The sequence below is a fragment of the Canis lupus genome, chromosome 19 (genome assembly GCF_048164855.1).
Source record: "Canis lupus baileyi chromosome 19, mCanLup2.hap1, whole genome shotgun sequence".
Classification (NCBI taxonomy): Eukaryota; Metazoa; Chordata; class Mammalia; order Carnivora; family Canidae; genus Canis; species Canis lupus.
Window position 1 is genome coordinate 17,193,171 of NC_132856.1, and position 6,526 is coordinate 17,199,696.

Genomic DNA, 6,526 nt, shown 5'->3' on the forward strand with positions numbered 1-6,526 from the left:
TTTCATAGATTCTGTATGAACATCCACAGTTTTTAGACTATTCCTGGTAGTCAAAATGTAAATTTGAAAATGTAAATTTTGAAAATAACTGTCTACTGCCACAACTCTTTTGTTTATCTACAAGGACACACAATCTTAAATATGTCAGTAGCCTTATGTTGGGGGGGGGGTGGATTTCCTCGATGATGTCATAGTCTCTTTACAGTCCATTGTGTCTTCTAATCTGCTCAATCATGTTCTCTGTTCTACTTAAATATGAAACATTGAAACATCCTCTTCTTGATTCATGGGTGTATCATTTTATCTTCGTAAGTGTTAAATAATATTTCTAATTTTTTTCCTATTTTTTCATTATATATTTTTATCCTCATAATTTTAGTTTCCTGTTTGTCTATCTTCTATTTCAGTTTTTGCAGGATTCCTCAAGTACCTGGAAATTCTTCTTTGCTCATATTCAAAATGAGGTATATACAAGTTCTTTGGAAACTGCAAGGAATTTGAACTTGCCCATTTTGGTCATCTATATAGGATGGGAAGATCACTTTGGCTAAATCTTTTTGTTTTGGACCTCTAAATGTATATTATCTTAGGTTTATTCTTTGGGTTGGTCAGGTGCCCCAAAAGACAATATTCTAGTCTCCTGCCTGATTCACAGTATTCCAGGAATTGAGGGTGGTGTGATTCTAAGCATAATGTAGACATACTTTTAGAGACCTCCAATGTTTTGCCTAGGCACAGAAGAAGTAAGCAAATTCCTAAGTATTTTTGAGGATTTGTGGTACAAATGAGATTGTCACCCTATCCCTACAACTAGCTTGATATTCATTTACCTTTCTCCCTCTGCTTTCCAAATTATAATTTTCTGCTCTCCCTTCCTCCTTCCTTCTTCCTTATCTATTTATCTATCTCTCATCTATTATCCCTTTTCCTATTTTCTTTGTTTTCTTTGTTTTGTGATTCTATGCCTTATGATATAGTAACGATGAAGGATACACACACGCACACAAGCATTTCCAGTCAGTTTAGTGTATTTTTAAAATTTCCTGTGCTGTAATTTTCATCTTCCATATTTTCTTTTCTGACTGGAAGTTTGTACCTCTTAATCTCCTTCACGTGTTTCATCCATCCTCCCACCCGCTCTCCCCTAGTAAGTACAATTTTGCTCTCTGTATGTATAAGTCTGTTTGGTTTTTGTTTGTTCATTTGTTTTGTTTTTTAGACTCTGCACATAAGTGAAATCCTATATTATTTGCTTGTATCTAACTTCTTTAACTTTGCCTAATATCCTGTAGATCCATCCATGTCATTGGAAATGGCAAGATTTCATTCTTTTTTCATGATTGAATATTGTTTTATATTTAATCTATTTGTAATATATCCAAAATTTTATAATATTTTATATCCAATTATATATCATATATAGTATATCCAATATTTTATTATATATCCACATTTTATATTTTATGATATATCCACATTATATATCCACATATATATACATACATACACAGACCACATCCTCTTTATCCATTCATATATCAGTGGACACTGGGTTGCTTCTATATATTGGCTACTATAAATAATGCTGAATGAGCATAGGGGTACATATATCTTTTAAAATTAATTTTCATTTTCTTTGAATAGATACTCAGTTGAATTATTGGATTGTATACATTTCTATTTTTACTTTTTTGAGGAATTTCCATACTGTTTTCCACAGTGGTCACATGAATTTACATGCCCATCAACTGTTCACAAGTGTTCTCTTTTTCCACATCCTCACCAACACTTGTTATTTCTTAACTTTTTAATACTATCTATTCTGAGTGGTGTGACTTAGTGCATTTTTATGGAGGGATCAGAAATAAAAATAAGAATTTTATATCCCTTTTTAAGAACTGTGAGTCTCTTAAAAGTTTTTTTTTTTTTTTTTTTTTTAAAGATTCATCTATTTAAGAGAGAGAGAGAAAGAGTGGGAGGGTGTGTGAGAGGAGGGAAGGCAGAGGGAGGGGGAAAGAGAAACTTTAGCAGACTCCATGTGCTGAGCGGAAAGCCTAATGTGGGGCTTGATCCCAGGACCCCGAGACCATGACTTGAGCCAAAACCAAGAGTCAGCTGCTTAACAGACTAAGCCAGCCAGGCATCCCTAAGGTTTTTAAATTAGATATTGATCATATAGGTAGTGGAAGAATGTGACCTTCCTCATGTGAAACGGTACAGGTTAGGGGTTCTGCATTCTCATGGATACCTATTTCCATTCATATGCTGAGGATCATTTAGGCAGAAAACACAATTCTGTGTTTTCCTCTCACCATAAGGTACATGGCCTCAATTTCCAGGCTTCCATAGGTAGACCTTAACGACTGGGCACAGTGGCATCCATCAGATGCAATTTCCCTTGCTATGGAAGAACCCCTTTCTTTTCTGGAACCTAGATATTTCATATTATGGTTTTTGAATTCAATCTTGTATTTACATATTTTGTAAGACATATACTTTATTTATCAATTTTATATTTGTAGTGGGAGTGGGGGTTTTTCATGTCAAATCAATTCTCTATCTTGATTGCAGTCTTATTAAAATACATTAAAAATCACAATTTATAATACCATCTTAATTATTAGGCATAAAATGAATTAGAAATTAGTCAGGTTTGCCACATGAGAATAGATGGCATTTACATTTATATTTTCAGCTCACATAGATATGTTCACATTGCTACTGGTAGCAAAGAGGAAACTATGAAGTTTAGTCAGCTAGATCTTTTAATACTTTACTACCCTGATAATAACATTCATGGCATTCCCTGCCTTGTGTCTTGGGTTGTCTGTTTTCATCCCAGATAATCTTTCCAATCAGTATTTTTAAGCATCTTTACCCTGTATCTCTAATAAATGCTTTCATCATTAGTTTCTGGATTACTTCCAAAATTTCTACAGTTCCATTTATCAGCTGCCAAAACTAGGGTAAAGCACATGGGTATACAGAGACTAGACTGACAAAAGAGGATAGAAAGAGGGATTATCATATCTTTGCTTTTCCCCAATAGTCTTAAAAATTCTTTGTTTTTATTGTTAGATTTAAATGTTCAGCCAACAAAGTTTATACCTTTCCTCATGACTGGTTTTGATGTTTCACAATTATATTTGCATGGGGCCTGTTAGAATTCTGCTCACTGTTTTTATGGGGAAAAGAAAGACATTTAGACAGTTTGATACAAGAATGACCCACAGCCTATGGGAACCACATAAATCCTCTTGGTTCACCCCAATTCTATTTCTAAGGAGAAAGTACAAGTACATGAAGAGGGGAACGAAAATGGAAAGTGAAGAATGAGGGATGGCTGAACAATTAATTGTTGTTTGGCCAAAAGTGACAATATGTGCCTTGCTCCTTGGGTTAATAAAAAAGATAATCAACTCATGAGTTTACTGTCTTGTACTACATTGGTTCCAGTTAGCTGAGGAAATTATACTCAGTTTCTGAAGTGGAGGGCAGAATTATATCATTTTATATCATATTGAATTAAAAAAAAAACACAAGAGTGTTTTCCTTATTTAAAATTATGTTTCAAAAAGATTACATGTATAATCTGGAAAAATGGTAATATAATTATTTCAAGTTTATAATGTAATTATAACAATACAGTGTATAATTATACACAGCTTTTTTCACTGACTAACATAGAGGATGCACCATTATTTTATGTATATCTGTGTTGGCTGTTAAGCCATTGTGTCTTCAGACCCATCCTTTGATGCTCTGCTGTGCTGTTGATGCTGGGACTCTGAGACCACGCTCTCCTTTGCCAGCTGGCTCACTTTCCTATCTCCCTTCAAGAATTGCTGGAGGCAGAGTGTACATCTGAGGCAGAAGAAGGGACTAGTTCCTTCCTCTTTGTTTTCTTTTCCTCTTACTGTCTCTGAATCCCTTGTCGAAAAAATGTGTTGAAAATATTTTCTCTCAGTCCATAGTTTGCCATATTTCCTATGTACTTTCTATTTTAATATTTTCATTTTTATGAAGTCCAATTTATCAACTTTTCTTCTACTTTGTGTCCCATCCAGGAAATATTCGCCTATCCCAAGGTCACAAAGAGATTCTTCTGTTTTCTTTCAGAAAGCAGTGTTTCTAGGTTTTACATCTGCAACTACGATCAAACTCTAATAGAATAAACTCTGTAACTAATTAGATAGGAGTTGAGACTCCTTTTTTAAAAGTCATATGAATATTCACTTTGTTTCAGAATCATTTGTTAATAGAGGTTGCCTTTCCCACTGAATTGCCTTGAAAATAATCAACATGGGGATCCCTGGGTGGCGCAGCAGTTTAGCGCCTGCCTTTGGCCCAGGGCGTGATCCTGGAGCCTGCTTCTCCCTCTGCCTATGTCTCTGCCTCTCTCTCTCTCTCTGTGTGACTATCTTAAATAAATTAAAAAAAAAAAAGAAAATAATCAACATGTATGAGCATTTCTGGAGTCTTGATTCTCTTCCAATTAACTATTTGTCTCTCTCTATGCCAATACTACTGCTGCAATCAGGAGTTTAAATACCTCCATGCGTCTTCCTCCTCCTTCTTCTTTGGTTGTTTTGTGTATTTTAGATCTGCTGTCCAATATGGTAGCCACTTGTTCCATATACTTTGAGTACTTGAAATGTAGCTAGTCTTAAATGAGACATCATGTAAGTATAAAATGCATGTTCCTTGTAAAACGTAGTTTGAAAACAAGTATGTATATAATTGAAATTATATTTTGATTATGTTGGATTGATTAAAATGTATTATTAAAATTTTACAGTTTGGCCAGCCCAGGTGGCTCAGCAGTTTGGCACCACCTTCAGCCCAGGGCGTGATCCTGGAGACCTGGGATCGAGTCCCACATTGGGCTCCCTGCATGGAGCCTGCTTCTCTCTCTGCCTGTGTTGTGTCTCTGCCTCTCTCTCTCTGTCTCTCATAAATAAATAAATAAATCTTTAAAAAAATTTTTTTTAAAGTTTATTTTTTACTTTTTTTTTTAAAGATTGTATTTTTTAAAAATTTTTATTTATTTATGATAGTCACAGAGAGAGAGAGAGAGGCAGAGACATAGGCAGAGGGAAAAGCAGGCTCCATGCACCGGGAGCCCGACGTGGGATTCGATCCCGGGTCTCCAGGATCGCGCCCTGGGCCAAAGGCAGGCGCCAAACCGCTGCGCCACCCAGGGATCCCTATTTTTTACTTTTTTAATATGACTACTAAATTAAAAATTAAATTAAAAATTAAAAATTACATTGTAGCTTACAACACATTTACTTCTATTACATATTAGATCCTAGATCCTTCTGAATTTCCCTATAGATTTTAATATAATATTCTTTTTTTTTTTTCCAAAACGTCCTATGTTTTTGATAGGAATTGCAGTGCATATTGTTGGGCTGGCTGAGAGACAGGGGCATCCAAAATGGCGGACATCTCAAATTGGGTCAAGATGGCTGATCTTCCCACCAAAGCAGCCATGACCACCACGTCATCTCCAGTAAATTGAAACCTAGACGGGAAACCAAAACTTTCCACCCGGGACTTTCCAGGCGGGGACCACCCCCTATCCTGGACTTTCCCCACCCCCAGCCAATCACCTAAGGACACGGTGTTCCCTTCCCTAATTTGGCAAGGGCCCCACCCGGATCCAGCAAGGCTTAAAAATCCCTGCACTCCCCAACCCGGTCTGACTTCCCTGACTCTCCTCCCGAGTCGCAGAACCTGGCCCGAGGGTGCTGGCAGTAAAGCTCATCCTACAGATCATTTTGCCTTGGGGTTTCCTTCATTCGCCTAAAAAACCTTACACATGTTTATGTCCAGTGAAGGAGAATGAGTGCCTTAACATTGATTCCTTCAGGCAATATTAGACCTCTGCGTTTGCTAAGGTCCTCTTCAATTCTATCAGTTATTGGTAGTTTTCACTGTAGGGATCTATTCTTTTTTTTTTTTTTTTTAAGATTTTATTTATTTATTCATGATAGAGAGAGAGAGAGAGAGAGAGGCAAAGACACAGGCAGAGGAAGAAGCAGGCTCCATGCAAGGAGTCCGATATGGGACTCGATCCCAGGACTCCCAGGATCATGCCCTGGGCCAAAGGCAGGCGCTAAACCGCTGAGCTACCCAGGGATCCCCATTTTTTTTCTTTCTTAGAGTGATAGGCAATTTTGTTTGTTTGTTTGTTTTTTAAGGAAGCTCTATATCCTACTTGGAGATCTAACTCACAACCCTGAGATCAAGAGTCACATGCCCTTTCCTTTGAGCCAGCTGGACACCCTAGAGTGATAGGCATCTAAGGCATGTCAGTACTTGGTGAACCGTATTGTTTTGAAACCTTTGTGATTTTTCTATGCTTATTTGTAGGAAAACAATTTATTTTTGCATACTAATCTTTATCCTGTAACTTGAATAAATTCACTTATTAGTTTCATTTATAGATTTCTTAGATTCTTTTTTTAAAAAGATTTTATTTATTCTTCATGAGAGACACACAGAGAGAGAGGCAGAGACA

At 36.5% G+C, this 6,526-nt stretch overlaps 1 long non-coding RNA gene across 1 annotated transcript; it reads left to right on the plus strand.

Moving 5' to 3' along the window:
• Positions 1 to 221: 221 nt before the first annotated feature.
• Positions 222 to 5,767, plus strand: LOC140611277 (uncharacterized). The gene is made up of 3 exons (XR_012012556.1): positions 222 to 308; positions 408 to 464; positions 5,392 to 5,767. It is a non-coding gene; the product is annotated as an uncharacterized lncRNA (long non-coding RNA).
• Positions 5,768 to 6,526: the final 759 nt, after the last annotated feature.